Consider the following 17,346-nt stretch of genomic DNA (forward strand, 5'->3'; position numbering starts at 1 on the left):
TCAGAAATAAGTATGAATACATTTTATCGATTGATGACATCCATAAGCACGAAAGTAACAATATACAATAAAAATACGAGTAGTTCGTGATGTTGTAGCTAGAGAATCGTGACCAGAAGGTATGTACCATTTCTATATAAATCCGCCGCATCCTACTAAATTCAGTACAGTTCAAGCTTGAGTCTAGTCTGACAATCAAAGACAACAGATTTCCCGTATAAACATGGCCACCAAAACCATTCTCCTTTTGGCAATCGTAGCAACCCTGTTTACTGTTGCCGTAGCTGCTCCTGCACCACAAGCGTTGCTAGGAAAACTTAACGTTGATTCCGAGTAAGTACGCTTGTAGCTGATCAGCTGACATGCATTTATATTTTTACGTGTTAATTTTAATAGTGACCTTACCGCTGTTGAGGCACCACATGCTGCTCAAGTTCCGGGAGCAGCTCAAAACCTTAAGGCTCCTATATCAGGCTGATTTCGCTTTGTTATGCTGGATACATGAATTCAACATTGGCCGTAAAGTAAATAAAGAGCACATCTTGCACTGCATGTAAACAACGGCGTTTTATTTTTGTGAGGTTTATTCATCTTATTAGTCGGAGTGTCACACTATTTCATTCATCAGATTCGCGGTCCACAATCGCGTTTTTGTTTTTTTTTATATTTTCCGTTGGCCTCTGCCCGCAGTGAGAGCCTATCATCGATGCCAGATAGGCAGCTCCACCATCTCGACCCATCAACGCGTGGACCAGGACCAACGGCTTTATTAGGAAGGCGCGACTACTAGTTTTAGGCATCAGAAAACGATCCATAAATGACGTAGTATTTTTTGAAGGATTTTTAACACCCCCCTCCCAATCGTAGCATTTCGTCACAAACCTCTAAATATCCGCCTGGTGATTACGTAGCCCCCCCCCCTTGTCCCCGCAATTTTTTTTAAAAATATAAAAAACGATGTTAGTTATTCCCCTTTAAAAAGGCTACGTAGCATGATATGACCCCCTACCCCCTGTCGTCACACATCATCACAAAATACAAAACTCCCCCCTCCCCCTATAATGCTACGTCATTTATAGATGATCCCTAATGGTGTCTTCTTGCTAACTTATTTTGTCATGCGGGAGTGGGTATGCGAGGGGGGTGAAACACCCACAACCCAGAGCGACCACCCCAGCTTGCCTGGTGGGCAAAGACGAAGGGTATGAGACCATAACTAACATCTATAGGAATTAGAACAGAGTGGTAGTCTGAGGGGGGGGGGGGGAGTGCGATGGAGAGGGATCTGAGGGGAGTTTGATGGGTGGGTGGGGTTTTTAGAAGAAGGTTGTGCGATATGTGGAGGAGTGATCCCTACCCCGTCATACACCCTTGTTAAAATTCAGAATATTTATTTAAGTCAAAAAAGTTGGCAATGATGGTGCAGATATATGAGCAATTTTTATGCGACCGCACTAAACAATCTGTAACTCCGGATCCGAAAGTCTGATCGGAACGAAATTCAATAGCAACCAATTGAAGGATTGCATCAAACATTTCAGATTTGGAAGAAGGTCGAAAGCGGTCAAGAATTTTCTAAGGAATAGATGTGGAATTTACTCTGAACATTGGCAAGTTCTCCGGGGCATCAAGACCATCCTAGGTTGCCAGGCCCGTAGCCAGGATTTTGTTTCGGGAAGGGCTTAAAAATTATTGCATAAATGTATTAATTCTAATGACTTGAGATAGTCACTGAATGTAATTATGAAAAGTCCTTAGTGCAAACAATTCCAAAACTAAGACAATAGACACTAAAAATCCTAAAAAAATGTTATCTGTTACAAGAAAGGCTATAGTGCATATAATTTATAATTTTCTCTAGTTACAAAAATGAATATTCAAAAGTTCCAAGTATTTAAGAGTGCTTGAAAATGCAACGTATTCTAGACTACACGTCTACAAGTTGTAAAAGCCGCTAAATTGGAGTGAGTAGAAAAACATCTAAAAACCCTCTCACGAAACTTTACACGCATTTGCTAATCAAATCGTTTTCCGTCGGGATGGAGGACGAAACCAACGTCAATGTTATCTCGATGGATAGGAATAGATCAGTGTGAAATTCAAGTTTACCGACGCAGAGAATGTCCGAACAAAGTGAATGCCGAAATTAGTTTTAAATCAGCCGATCAGGCAGGCGATTTGTAGATACAAAAAATAGGTTCAAATTCTATTTTCATGATCACCCGAAGTTTGCGCTCAACTTTATGAATTTTTCAATTTAAATGATACTGATAATGTCGTAATCAAAAAAATCCTGAGAAAAACACATATTTTTTGTTTGACTCTCACGGGGGATGGGTTAAAGAATATCTTCGACAATATTATCAGCCAACTGAAAACAACTATATCTTTATCTATTTAAGTAGATTCTTTCACAGATCCACAGATTTTTTTATGAAATTATAACTTTTTATATCATTGCACAGTGGTCCGAATCCAGAATTTAGGATGACAAAAACATTTGTGACTAAACTACTGGCTCTAGAGATTTCATGTCTTCGGAACAAATAATCTGTGTCAATTGAGGCATGTTTTGAGGTGGGTGACATTAGGGTGGTCCTTATTTTTTGTACGATCTGAAAATTATTTTCGAAATAAGAAGAGATAGAACAATGAAGTGTTCCGCAAAATTGTAGAACAACTTTTTTCAAGCAACTTTGCTGAGGACGTCATATTTGTAACTTTAATGGTTTTAATTTTACAGCTATTAAAATGTTGTGTGATAGGGTATCCCTAACAAAATCAGTTTTTTCGTTATAACTGTTTAAATAATTTTTTTCCGTCAATAGCGTCTTCACAAAACTTTTAGAGCTTATTAAGACGAATATTATTTATATAGACATATTTGAGATAGCTCATTTAGTTCAAAAGTTATGAGCATTTTTAGCAAAAAAACACAACCTTTTCAAATGTTGATATCTTAAAATGGAGCAAGTAAAATGGAGCAAGTGAAATTGATTCGAAAGATCACAATTCATAGTATGTTTTATGAAAAAATCTCAGAGGTCATTTTTGTTTAACTCATTTTATTTTAGTTTGAATATTGAGAATATTACTACTATTTGTAGCATTAAAAGTAAAACGGTCAGTGTAACCTAGCAACTATTTTTAAAATAAGATCAGATAGATAAACAACATCTCAAATAAAACCTCTCGAGTGTGGCGAAGGGCCCGTTGAGTTGATTCCGATGTATTTCGTTCCGGCTGAGCCGCGGAAAACCTTTCCAGAACCACGTCATAATGTGGCAAAGAGTTCTGAATTATTATTTTAGTCACAGCCTTGGTAGAATCCATTTGGGAATCGAAAAACCTTCCCAGCACCCTGCTTAAGTGCGGCGAAAGGTCCATGCATGCTGTTAATTTGTCACGAGTAATCAAGATCCGGGTAGCATCCGGAAGATCTAGAAATCTGGAACATTATTTGACCTATTTTTCAACAAGATCAAAGGGTCCGAAGTAAGCAGCAATTTTTTAATACATCTTCAATATTGGCAACGCTGCTAAATTTTCTTGAATGGTTTTCTCGAAACTTGCCGATAGACTTATTCCTCGTTTCTAATGCCTCAGTGAAAAGGCTTTAGAAACGACGAATAAGTCTATCCGCAAGTTTCGAGAAAACCATAGAAATACATAGAGTAGAATGGGGTCAAACATGTACGGGTGTACAATAAGTATAGGGCAGTATCTTTGCAATGTTATTGCAGAGGTAGCTCGTGTTGAGTGAATTAGATGCACGGTAGAGAGCATCGCTGACGACTATTATTTCGGCTGTTGCCGTGAAGCAGCTGTATTAGTTACGACGTCGTTTATGTTTTCGCGTGTTGTTATGTGGAAACGAATTGGTCGGTATTAAGTCAGACCGGACCAAGTCGCAAAACATCAAAAAATGAGTTAATGATAGCACTGGATGAAGATTTTCTTCATCTACATTCCACTTTTACCAGATTTGAAATATGAAACAATAAACAAGAATTATGGCAAAAATTATTTTTCAATTATAATGTAAAGGATGCTGCGATTCAAACTTTAAACGCGTTTTTCTCGAAATCAATGCACTATCATTTAGTCCGGTCTGACCTAACACCGACCAATTGTCTTTCGTCCTCAGTACATTACATTTAATCAACGTAAACATCAAGTGAGTTTTTTGCATACGTAAAAATTAATGTTGAACAAGAGTATTGTGTTGGTTTTTGATATTTTTGTTTTTGAAAAAGATTCGGACATCAACATGGAACATATGCTACCAACAGGAAGAAAAGCATGCTTGACGATAGACGAACCAAGTGCCAAAAGTTTATGAAGGGTTGGAGATAGAGGAACCAACCGTACTCGTGATCGTAAATCATTTTCGTTGCTTCCAAATAGTCTGCAAAAACTTGGGCGTTTATTTTTGCTTCGCTATTGATGACGGCGAGAATGATACCTAATCGTTCCAATAAATCTGTATTCAAACCCATGATCTCACAAACTCCATTCAGCAAAAACTTTTCTTGTCGCGTTGCCATCATTGGAATTGCCTCCACTGGGTAATGGCACATTAATTCGAAGGCTCGATCTTTTCTTTAACCATTTGTCGTCTTTCCAACACGCCACTTTGGTGTTTCCTTCTCAAAACGTCGTCATCGACCACCGATTCTTAACATTTCCTTTCGATCATGCCCATATGATCCTGCCTAGCTCCAGCTTTCCGTTCTAAGTTTACGAATGATTAACTTTAGAATACCTATCTGTTTTTCAATTTTAACATCTTTCGTTTCTCTTATTCATAAATTTTCCGAAAATAGCTAACAAAGTTGATACTGTAAATTAAAATATGTGTGAATAGGATGGCTACGTTCTCCGCTGTTCAGATGGATTGATACACGACTACATTAAAAACAACAACTCAGTGGGCCCTTTGCCACACTCGGGCAGTTTTATTTGAGATTTTGGTTATCTATCCGGTCTTATTTTAAAAATAGTTGCTAGGTTACACTGACCGTTTTCCTTTTAATGCTACAAATAGTAGTAATATTCTCAATATTCAAACTAAAATAAAATGAGTTAAACAAAAATGACCCCTGAGATTTTTTCATAAAACATACTATGAATTGTGATCTTTCGAATGCAAAAAGAAGAGATCAATTTCACTTGCTCGATTTTAAGATATCAACATTTGAAAAGGTTGTGTTTTTTTTGCTAAAATGCTCATAACTTTTGAACTAAATAAGCTATCTCAAATATGTCTACATAAATAATATTCGTCTTAATAAGCTCTAAAAGTTTTGTGAAGAGGCTATTGACGGAAAAAAATTATTTAAACAGTTATAACGAAAAAACTGATTTTGTTAGGGATACCCTATCACACAACATTTTAATAGCTGTAAAATTAAAACCATTAAAGTTACAAATATGACGTCCTCAGCAAAGTTGCTTGAAAAAGGTTGTTCTACAATTTTGCGGAACACTTCATTGTTCTATCTCTTCTTAATTCGAAAATAATTTTCAGATCGTACAAAAAATAAGGACCACCCTAATGTCACCCACCTCAAAACATGCCTCAATTGACACAGATTATTTGTTCCGAAGACATGAAATCTCTAGAGCCAGTAGTTTAGTCACAAATGTTTTTGTCATCCTAAATTCTGGATTCGGACCACTGTGCATTGTACCCACGAATTAAAAATATCACAAATAGATGAAGCAAATATTATATGTGAACAATTGAAGGTTTTATTTCGAAATTCATGGATGACAATGCTAAATATATATTTCAATGATTTAATCTACTAGTGGAAACTACCCGGAATTTATTCTACTGAAGGAAGCTGCTCAGAAACTGTTCACTAATCGAAAGAAAATCACTTAGCACTGATTACTAAAAGCTTCTAATTTACATCACACCACCAAAATAACTAGAAACTGTTAATACGGGCGAGCTTAATAATTTCAGCATCACTTGCTTCCGACACATGGAAGAGAACACATCGCACTTACTTCTCCTTAGCCGAAGAGTCCTTCTTTTAGAGTTGTCTGTTTTTAAATTATTTTGGAAATATTTTTAATTAAAGTTGTGCACCTAACACATAAAAGTTGTACAGATAACGAAGACGAAAATGTCGTTGTATTCAAATCGAAATGAGCAGATCAGAACGCAATTCCTAAAGAACTCGTGTTGAGTCTATAGAAAAGATAGGAGAGATGCTCTTGAGTAGATTTCGATTGGTTGATTCCTCTCTTTGCTCTCTCATTTTATTCCATGACGAGCAAAAACAGAACGAAAAACTGTCACATACTGAAGACATGAAATCAAAACATTTATTCCAACTTATTGGCTTATAGATTCAACCAGTCACAACATTTTAGTCGCTCTTCATGATTGTCTCATCGATTTGTTCGTAAGATTTTAAGCCGGTTTCTAAAGACCCTGCCACTACTAGTTTTCCTATCTGTATATTTCACATCCTTGCTCTCACTTGAGTACTAAAATTTTCATAACTTACCCTTACCCTTACCCTTACTTAGTATTCTCTAGCTAATTGAATGTCGTTAAAAAGTAAAAAAGTATAGAGTAGCTTGAGTACGATTCGAGGTCGAAGATTCATTCTTACCCTAGTAGTGATGACAATGTCGTCTGCGTAGTCCCTCACTTCAAATCCCAAACCTTCCAGCTAATTCAGAAGTCCGTCTACTATCAGGGATAACAGAAGGGGTGACAGCGCTCCTTCTTGAGCATAGCATCTAGTGGTTCTCATGGTTAGTCTCGCATCTCAGCGACGCACAGTGGTCCCCCCATAGGCCAATAATACAAAAAAAATATTTCGGCGAAGGCGTATTTTTATCTTGCGATTACATCGTTCTGTATGTATATTTTAAAGTTTCATAATTAATTTTGTCAATACTGAACTGGTTTTCTTAGTATATAAAAGAATGCATAGGGTGGCTCGTTATTTACCGATAATGTAAATAATATCGATAATCGATAGCTCGCCAGAAAAATGTTTTTGTCGATCTGTAATTTTTAATATTCAATTTTTTTTTCAGATAACACTACTATCAGCTTTGTATTAAATGATAATTTTCAATTTTTGGAGTGTAAGGAGAGCAGAAATATGAGTTTATTTGTATATGTAATAGAAAAATTAACCTAAAAATTTTCAATATGACTTTAACTAACTTTGTCCCTCGATATCCTTCCCGAACTTCTTTTCAAAATGGTCGTCAGACGTTCCACTTCCACTTAAACTAGGTTTCAGCTGCGCATCTCTGCGCCCAGAACATGTTTAACGGGATAATGCAAGACGAAAAACTTTATATCAGATTGTCAAATTATATTACGATAATAATTACTACTGATCTCGAAACTATATAGCTTCTTTGTTATTTTCCCAAAATTTCTTATCGATCGAATCATTAGAACTTGAGTTATATCGATTTATTTGACGCTTCTCTTTGAAACACATGTCACTACGGAATATTTGATGTACGAGGCAAATGTCTCACTCCACTTCGTATTACAACTTCGTTCTCAAGTACAAGTAGTATTTCTCCATTCTAAAATAGCTGGTACTCGGCGTTTTTTTATTATGGTATAATTTTTATTGCAGGAAAACACATTGGTTGTTCACGAAAACCATTATTTTAAAGGAAAAAAATGCACGATTTATTTAAAATTCGAGATATTATGCTCACCGAAGACGATATCATAATATTTGCGTTCAGGTGCAGAAGCTACAATTTAGAGAACTTTCAATGAATAACTATTTCTTTTTTTACCAGCGCAGCACAACTTGTACTATTCGATACTAAAAAAAAACTGGAACAAAAAAAGTAAATGTGAATCTTAATGTAATAAGAAAAGCCGTATTACACTGTTAGGTGGATATAACCGATTTTTTATTGCGAATTGAATTCTGCGACCCAAATTTACTATAGAAATGCAGTTTTGAATCAAAATTTGCATTAAATATATTTATGACCGCCTCTCTTAAGGAATGGAACCACTGTGCGACGGCTTCACAGTCCGGCGACACCACATTTCAATAATCCGGCATCTCGGTTTTGTAGTGCTCCTTGCATCCAGGGGTGGCATTACGCATCTCGATTCCATTAAAGTTCTATCGACTCGACCTTGTTTCGCATTATGTATTTCGAACCGAGCTCGAAAGTAAATTTTCGTTGGAGTTCGCTCGAAGAAGTACTAGATTATCGAGAAGTGTTGGCATTATGTAACCGTAACAATCGAACTCGAAAGCGACTCGAGTCGAACGTATTTGCTCGATAGTTTTATTGCTGTCGACTGTCGTTCGAGATTATGATTTGCGTTTTTATTTCATGTCATTCTTTAATTGGTTAACAATCGGAATACTTAGAGGATATAAAATCACCAATAGGTGTAAAAAGTTCCCACGTACTTTGAGCTACTTTATGTTATATCTATTTTTACCATCAGGAACATACTTTTTTTTGAAAAAGTTGTACTAAATATTGCTAATAAATTATCCTACACCACGTTATAATAAAAAAAGTGTTAAAACAAATTTGAATGCATCAACCGATTCAAAATTATACCATTATGTTACGCCTATCTCTAGTTGTGTGCTATAACAAAATAATTAACTAACAAGTACAGTCAGCGGCATAGTGCCAGGAATAGTCGAGAAGAGTGCCAGGACTGACTTGCCGAGAGCTACAATAGCAGGGCGTTTTTAAAGTGACCGCAGTATAACGTAGAGGCTTTAGGCAGATGATTTATTCAGCAGAATAAGATAGCAAAATTATCCAAAACATAAGAGCTGGCTGCCGAAGTGAATCCACACACATCATCACCTACAGAGGCAAGCAGTATTGGAACGCAGCGAAATTCCTCACAATGACTTGATCTCGTTAGATGAAATTCCAGGAAGTACAATTTTCATAGCATATTTAATCGACCGAAAAATAAATATAAATATAAATACTAATTACTTATCCTTCAGAAAAAGTAAATAAATTGACTATGAAATTTATCATTCGCTGCCTAGTTATTTCTTGCCAATTTGAACAAGACAGCAGATAGCTTTATTGCGGTGCCAAAATGATGGCTACTCGGGATATAATATAAATTTACATATAATTTCTCCTCCCTGATATTCTACCAGAATGTATAATGCTCTGCATTATTATTATCACTCCTATCAAAGCCTTCTTACTCCTTATCGTCAGTGCCGAGCGCTATTTTGCATTTGCCGGCCAAATCAACGACAATGCGATAATCGACGAAACTTTTGCTGTAATGGAACTTGAACACGAATAATAAATAATTGTTCCATTCGAAAGCGATAACCTTGTTGTCCTCATGTTTGCAGCTATAATACGCTGGTAGGCTTTCTGACCAATGGAAACGTTCTTCGATATGGGCATTGAACGATCAAAATCATTTCAACAACTTATCATCGACCGTTACCTATAAAGTTCAGGTAAACTTCACCCCCTAAAAGGAATAATAAATCGGATCATCTTGTTAGGAATTAACCCACGAGCCTTATCCATCATCCAGAAAGCAATCGTTTTATAGCCCAATGTTTGATCTTACGATTCAGCATATGCCACCGGGTTTTACATCCAGCGCCGATTGGTCAATGTATGAACCAGGTTACCATTGTTCCAATCCTCATCCCTCTTGAGTTGATATTCTTTCAAAGAGCATCGAAAGTATTCAAGTAATGTAAATTTTAAAAGTCCGTGTAAACAAGTCTTAGGTAAACAAGCACACCGAACTGTCAGAAAAGTGAGGTTTTACATTGTCATACAATGCTCTATATTATTGACAGGTATATGAATGAATCATTTCAGCATCAGTGATGCCAGGTCTATTTAAACAATAGCCTGCAGTAAAAATGTAAAAGTCTGCCGATTGCTACAAAAATCTTCAATAAATGCGACGTAGAAATGTAGTATGTATATAATTTAAATGATCAAAAATGTTGAAGGCTGGTGTATAAATTGGCTGGCATAGGCTTTGTTCTGCTAAATATTTGTAATCTGCAAAAGATCTGCAGTGAAAATGCAAAATCTGCAGATTTACTAATATACATGCAGATCTGGCATCCTTTTAGTATTCCCCACAGGAAATACATCCAAATGGTGTAAAAATATGGGGAAACAAGGCAAGATCGGTATTCAGAATATGGGGTTAAATGAGCAGCTTGCACTATTTTTGATTTTTTCAATAGTTAGAGGTACCAAATCATCGGGGCAATAGGCAGTAACGAATTGGGGATAAAAAAGGAAGCATCCTTCCATATAAAATTTTTTGACGAGAAAGGTCTATTGGGAGGTGTAAGAGTAAATTTCCACTAACTGAACGAAAGTAATAAAACTAACAATAAAAATGCGGATGGTTCATGGCATTACGATTAGAGAATCGTGACCAAAAGGTATGCACCATTACTATATAAACCTGCCGGAGCCTACTAAATGTATCATAGTCCAAGTCGGAATCTAGTCTGACAAACAAAAACAACAAATTTCTTCTATAAACATGGCCGCAAAATCCATTCTCCTCTTGGCAATCGTAGCAACCCTGTTTGCTGTTGCCGTAGCTGTTCCTGCTCCGCAACCACAAGCGTTGCTAGGAAAACTTAACGTTGATTCCGAGTAAGTATCCTTGTAACTGATCAGCTGAAATACCTTTTTTTCAACATGTTTTAATTTCGACAGAGGCCTTACCGCTGTCGATGCACCACATTCTGCTCAAGCTCCGGGAGCTGCCCAAAACCTGAAGGCTCCTATATCAGGCTAAACCCGCGTTGCCATGCTGGACGGATCGACTCAAACATTGATCGTAAAGTAAATAAAGAGCACCACTTGCACTGCATGAGAGCCACGGCGTTTTTATTTTTGATTTAGTAGGGTAAATGATCCCTTTTTCATCAACAGATAGCTTAAAAATATTTTCGCGATTGGCACGTTCCACCACCACCCCCAGTTGTTCAGAGATTTTTGCATTACCATGTCGTCTGATCACTTAGTTCACTTGGTGTGAGAAAGGGAGGTAAAAGAAAAAGGCAGAGAAGTGGAAAATGAAAACAATACAATCACAACGCCAAACAGTACACTGACTGGATGCTTCACTCCCGAAAGAATAATGAAACCTACTGATAAAACCTGTAGTTCGTTACTACACTAGGTTAGGAACAATGACATATCCTTGAGTTTGAGCTCTCTATGTTGGTTTATGTATACTACAGGGCAGTTACTCAGTGGATCCACTGAATGTATTTGGGTTTTATTCACGTTTCATCACGTTCTTTCCTCTTTGCCCCTGGTATTTTTTGATGCAAATTTCGATACCCTTGGATCCCCCGATCTTTGACACATTGGACTAGCTTCCCAGTAATGTTCAGCCGGAAATGAACTGGAATTCTAGCTGGTTTCAGTTCGTATTCCGGCTTCAGTGACATAACCGATTCTACCTAGAATCGGTTGTGCCACTGAAGCCGGAATACGAACCTGAACCAGGCAGAATTCCGGTTAACTTTCGGCTGAGCTTAACTGGGTTAGGTCATCCTTCCAACCATCACTGTCAACACTGATATATTGATAATACCGAGTGGGATTCAACTAGTATATCCTGAATTTTTAGAGTCTAGCACAGTGGACTTCGTGATCGGTATCGAATCGTTCTTCGCCTTTTTTCGTAACCGGTCAAAAAATTTCCAATTCTCAACAAGTCCGTATTCGGAGTTATGCGGCAGTATTTTGGTTTCAGCCCAGGCCCTACACATTCATCGCAACATGTCTATATTCGAACGGCTCGACGAATTGTGGTCTAGCTTTTAGTCATGTGAGGAGGTAGAGTTTAGTACTCACTGGCGATGAAACGCTGCGAGGAGCTGTTTCTTGGTACTTTTCAACAGAATCCGGTATTCCGTCGTTTTACCCGAGAAAGAAAACGTACTTTCAGGGAACGAACGTAGGCTGGCAAGAGACTCGTGGCAGTGGAATTAATACTGTGCTTTCATGAAGGAATATCTAGCTGTGGTGTAGGCGCATAGTCAGGATTTTATTTCAGAAGGAGCATAAAAAATAATTGCATAAATGAAATAATTCTGATAACTTGAGATAGTCACTAAACACTGAATGAAATTTTGAAAACTTCTTAGTGGAAACAATTCAAAACTAAGAAAATAGAAACTAAAAATCGTAAGTATATGTTATCTACAAACAAGGCAACAGTCTGACGACGAATCATTGCTTTTAAATTAGATTTTAATTATTATATAGTTACAATTTGCTCTAGTTACAACAATGGATTGTATTTAGAGGCTAACCGAATATTACAAACCCTAATAGTGCTAGAAAAAAATGCGTTCTGACAGACCGGTATTCGGCCGTGACAGAAATATCGAAAATTCGCCCTGATAAGCTTCGGGTGGTTGTTAACAGTTCAACTCAGGCAAATGATATTGCTGGCTACGAGCCCTTTACGAGGGAGTACAGGATGTATATTCCAGCTAGCAGGGTTGAAGTCAGTGGGGTCGTTTCCGATTCGAGTCTGAATTGCGAGGACCTGCTAAAATATGGGACTGGCTGTTTCAAAGACCCCATGCTTAAGCCAGTGAAGATACTGGAATGCAAACGTTTGCATTCAGCATCAGTCGCAGCTGACGGGAAGAAAACATACGTCAACTCAGACTCTTATCGGGTGACCTTCGCCGGCTCTGCCCTGCCCAATTACCTCCTCTTTGACAAGGTTCGTCTACCTGTTCGCCTCTTTGTGCCGCGGGTCATGAACTGTACTAATTGCAAACAATTGAGACACACAGCCTCCCATTGTAGCAATAAAGCCCGCTGTGGGAAATGCGGTGGGAATCATGCGGATGATTCCTGTGGTAGAGATGTCGAAAAGTGTCTCTACTGTGGGGGAAACCCACATGATCTCCCTTCATGTCCCGCGTACAAACAGCGCGAGGAAAATCTTAAGCGTTCCCTTCAGGGACGCTCTAAGCGATCTTTTGCAGAAATGCTTAAGATAGCTACGCCACCTGTCTCTACGAACATCTTTACCAACTTGTCTACTGACGAAGGCGACTGTGATGAACCCCAGGAGGGAACATCTTCTGCTGTGGCTAGAAGTAGTAGAAAAAGGAAGAACATTTCCTCTTCCAAGCTTCGTCGTAAAGGCCAGAAGGTGTCTCTTCATGGTCCCCCTAAAATAACTACTCAAGGAAGTACTGGTGCAAAACCGAAGCAAGTCGCTCCCGGTCAATGTCATTCACGTAAGCTGGGGTATCACATACGTCCGCAAGTGATCCCAAGCATCTTTCATAGTAAATTTCGAGAAGTCGACTGCAACAAGATGTTTTACACCGACGGGTCAAGCCTCGATGGCTCCACTGGCTTCGGTATATTCAATCAAAACCTCACCGCCTCATTCAAACTCAATGATCCTGCTTCAGTTTACGTCGCAGAACTTGCTGCTATTCAGTATACCCTTGGGATCATTGATACTTTGCCCACCGATCATTACTTTATTGTCTCGGATAGCCTCAGCTCAATCGAGGCTCTCCGTTCAATGAAACCTAGAAAGCACATTCCATATTTTCTAGGGAAAATCTGGGAGCGCCTGCGTGCTTTATCTGTAAGATCGTACAAGATTACCTTAGTTTGGGTTCCCTCGCATTGCTCCATTCCAGGTAATGAAGAAGCGGACTCTTTAGCTAAGGCGGGCGCTTTACAAGGTGACATATATGAAAGACCAATTAGCTTCAGCGAATTTTTCAGTATTACTCATCAGAGAACCCTCGAAAGTTGGCAAACATCATGGAGCAATGGTGAACTGGGAAGGTGGCTACATTCGATAATCCCTAAGGTATCGACGAAACCTTGGTTCAGGGGGATGGATGTGGGTCGGGATTTCATTCGCGTGATGTCTCGGCTCATGTCCAATCACTACACGCTGGACGCACATCTCCGGCGTATTGGGCTCGTGGATAGCGGTATCTGCGCTTGTGGCAACGGTTATCACGAAATCGAACATGTTGTCTGGGCATGCGCCGAGTACTGTTCTGCCAGATCTCAACTATTCGATTCCCTTCGGGCCCGAGGAAGATCACCCAATGTCCCGGTTCGAGATGTACTAGCAAGCCGCGATATTCTCTACATGTCCCTTATGCACACGTTCCTCAAAACCATCAATATCCAAATTTAAATGCCCCTATCTTTTCTCTTATTATTCCCAGAAGTGCCCTCTTCCGCCTACCGTACCCCAACGATGGTTTGATACGACTCCAAGACGAGACAAAATATCTGTCGAATGAACCAACAACACGAGATCTACAGTACAACATAACACACGCAGCGCGGTGTGTTCCCGATCCGTATCTGAGCCGTACTACGAAATCGTCTGGAGGAACCCCTGCCGGCTCGAGGAAAACCGCCCGGCGTCCCAATACTTGATACATCCGTTCGAATCTGTAATCCTGGTCCGTTGATTCCTGATGCTGGAAACTGAAAGTTTATATTCCCCCCCCCCCCGTTCAGCCTTGTCCACCCTCTCTCCCATGTCTCTGATACACAGATGTATAACTTCACCCCTTCTCCCCTTGAATATCTTCCCAAAACATGTGCCCCCTATCTTCTAGTGTTAGTTCGAATCTGTAATCCTGGCCGTTAATTCCTGATGCCAGAAACTGAAAGTTTATATCTCACCCCCCCCCGTCAGCCTTGTCCGCTCTCCCTCCCATGTCTCTGATACACAGATGTATGACTTCACCCCTTCTCCCCTTGAATATCTTCCCAAAACTTAAGTGCTTAGTTTTAGTTGATCAATATTTAATCTCGTTAAGAAATGCCCAACAGTACCACTACTTTAAAATAGCCCTAATTAATTCCCCTTAATCTTGAACCACTCTTTCTAGTTATTTCTAGTTAATAAGCTTGTAAAATGTTCCGCTTAGTTAATAATTAATTTCTCCTACAATCTCCCTTCTAAAAATCATAAAGTGAATTACTATACAAAGAACATACAAAATGACCCGTCCCCCAAATCTTACGAATATTATATTATACCCTCTTTTATATGTATAAGTTAGCTGTAAAGTTTTTTTTTTTAGTTTCATTATATAAAACAAAATAATACTGAAATGTGCAACCCCCTAGTTTTAAGAAATTCAAAATGTAAAACAATGAAAAAATGGCACCTTTAAGCTAACGCATACGTGCCTTATCAAATAAACAAATTGAAAAAAAAAAACCAGTTATCATCAATAAGCACTTTTATGAAAATGATAACCGGATGAATGATTCAATAACATAAAATGCATAACACAATTTGTTATCAATATGAAATCAGTGATAACTTGATTTGTTATTGTGTTTAAATCCAAGATACAAAACTTTATTATCATTTTTGTTATGTTGGCTGTTAAATCAACCAAATTGATAACAAATTAAGTTATCAAACTAGTGATAACTAGAGAACACAATTTGTTATTATTAAGTTATTTTCTTTTGCTCGGGACTCCCAGGCACCATTCCTTGATTCTCTGTGCTATTTCACTTTTTCTAATCAACCACGGAGTGCAACTACTTTTCGACATTTTCTATCGGTTTTGCCATTTTCCCATCTAAAAATTTCTATATCACCCGTAATTTCTGCCTCTTCATCTTTCCTTTTTTGCGTCGGGCTCTAGGACCGTGCATAAATGAACACCCTAGTAACAATAGAAGTTTTATGGTAGTTTTAAAGCCACTGATAAAATTTTGATTACACTTGTAGCGTGCTATAAAACTTAAATTGTTACTTGGGTAGCGACGGATATTACTGACGATAGGTATTTTATAAAGGGCTACCCTGTCTACTTCTCGCCTACAAAGTAGAAATCGACGGCGTGATCACCGATCAGATGCTACCTAAAAGCCGCTTTTGGCAAAATTTACGGCTACGTTACTGCACTGCAACAAGTACCCAAATCAGCACTAGTTAGATACTATATCCAAACAGCAACATGACATACATGACGCCTAAAGCCGCTGGCAAGTTGCAAATTAAGTCTCAAAAATAAATATTTCATAGCGCCAGACGTTTGGCTCCGTAGCCAAAAACAATCGTTCGGGACATCACCCGAAGTCTGCTTTAGGCGTGTGGATGGGACGTAGCGTAGTCTTCTGGAGACTCTCGTGCAGTCTTAGTTTTGCGTCCCTTTGATTTTTACATTGGTTTATGTTTTTAGTTCGGCTTGCCAATTTTAATTTAGTGTGTATTTAGAAATGGCACATAGATTTTGTTTTTTTTATGACTTATTCCTATTATTTTACATGCCGGCCAACCGCATGCTAAGGGCCTGCATATGCATGGCTATGATTAGGGACTTTCTCAAAGCAACAAACAAATCGTATCTAATGTGCGAATGGTGCTGTTTATCAAATATCAAGAAGCTTTTGGATATAAAGGAAAAAATAAATCGAATATTTCCGGTATCCCAAACCAGATACTCTCTAACCCCCAAGATTGACAGGTGCTTCCGCTGCTTGGGCTGCGCCAGCTACTTGAGCAGAATGGGGAGCATTTGCGACCTTGGTTCCCCTGTGAAAAAGGAAAGTACATTACCACCAACTGTTAGCTTAGCAGCTTGCCGGCGATACGTACCTTAATTTGATATTGGGATCCTCCAACAGTTGCAAACCTTCGACTGAGTTCGTAACCGTCATCATCAGGGTAGCCACGATTAGGAGTAGAAGAATGGTTTTGGAAGCCATGTTGTTTTTTTTACGTTTCACAGAGTACTGCCCTACTTGTCAAACTGTTGAACGTTGCCCGGGTTGTGATGATTCTAGCTTGGCGAAGGGACTCTTTAAATAGTGCCAATCTTCGAGTGTTCGTCGTGAATTCGTGATGACCGTGGTGCGATTGCAGTTAACTACTTCGTCACGATTGCTATTTGTTTATATGTAGTTGATTATTTTTCAGGTGAGTTCGTGCATGACTGAGCGTTTTGCAAACTATTTTTTTTTAAATTTTATGCTTCAGTACTTTTAAAATTTTACTATCTCGGTAGATGCGATCTTTGACACACATATAGAGACGCATGTTTACTGCTGATCACCGATTACGCCAATTACACAATTAGATCTGTCAGAATTATGAACAGTTCACCAACCGGAACCAACAATCTTGCTTCCGGCTTTGTCACACTTCCCCTTTCGCTGGTGCTGTATCAAAACCACCGACGAAACCTGTCACCATAATCATTCGATGAACACTTCCCAACCATCGAATTGTAACTTTGTTATCAACTAAACACAATCAACAGCAAAAAAAAAAAACAGAAACAAACAAGC

General features: G+C 38.6%; 3 long non-coding RNA genes across 3 annotated transcripts; 2 read left to right on the forward strand and 1 right to left on the reverse strand.

Moving 5' to 3' along the window:
* The first annotated feature begins 4 nt into the window (after window positions 1-4).
* LOC131693753 (uncharacterized) lies at window positions 5-561 on the forward strand. Its single transcript, XR_009306312.1, has 2 exons — window positions 5-333; window positions 397-561. It is a non-coding gene; the product is annotated as an uncharacterized LOC131693753 (long non-coding RNA).
* A 9,938-nt stretch (window positions 562-10,499) lies between these two features.
* Window positions 10,500-10,884, forward strand: LOC131693998 (uncharacterized). Its single transcript, XR_009306372.1, has 2 exons — window positions 10,500-10,659; window positions 10,723-10,884. It is a non-coding gene; the product is annotated as an uncharacterized LOC131693998 (long non-coding RNA).
* Window positions 10,885-16,405: 5,521 nt separating this feature from the next.
* On the reverse strand, window positions 16,406-16,873 carry LOC131693379 (uncharacterized). The gene is made up of 2 exons (XR_009306232.1): window positions 16,655-16,873; window positions 16,406-16,591 (listed from the first exon to the last, which is right to left on the reverse strand). It is a non-coding gene; the product is annotated as an uncharacterized LOC131693379 (long non-coding RNA).
* Between the last annotated feature and the right edge of the window lie 473 nt (window positions 16,874-17,346).

Source organism: Topomyia yanbarensis, chromosome 3 (assembly GCF_030247195.1).
Source record: "Topomyia yanbarensis strain Yona2022 chromosome 3, ASM3024719v1, whole genome shotgun sequence".
In the NCBI taxonomy this organism is placed as follows: Eukaryota; Metazoa; Arthropoda; class Insecta; order Diptera; family Culicidae; genus Topomyia; species Topomyia yanbarensis.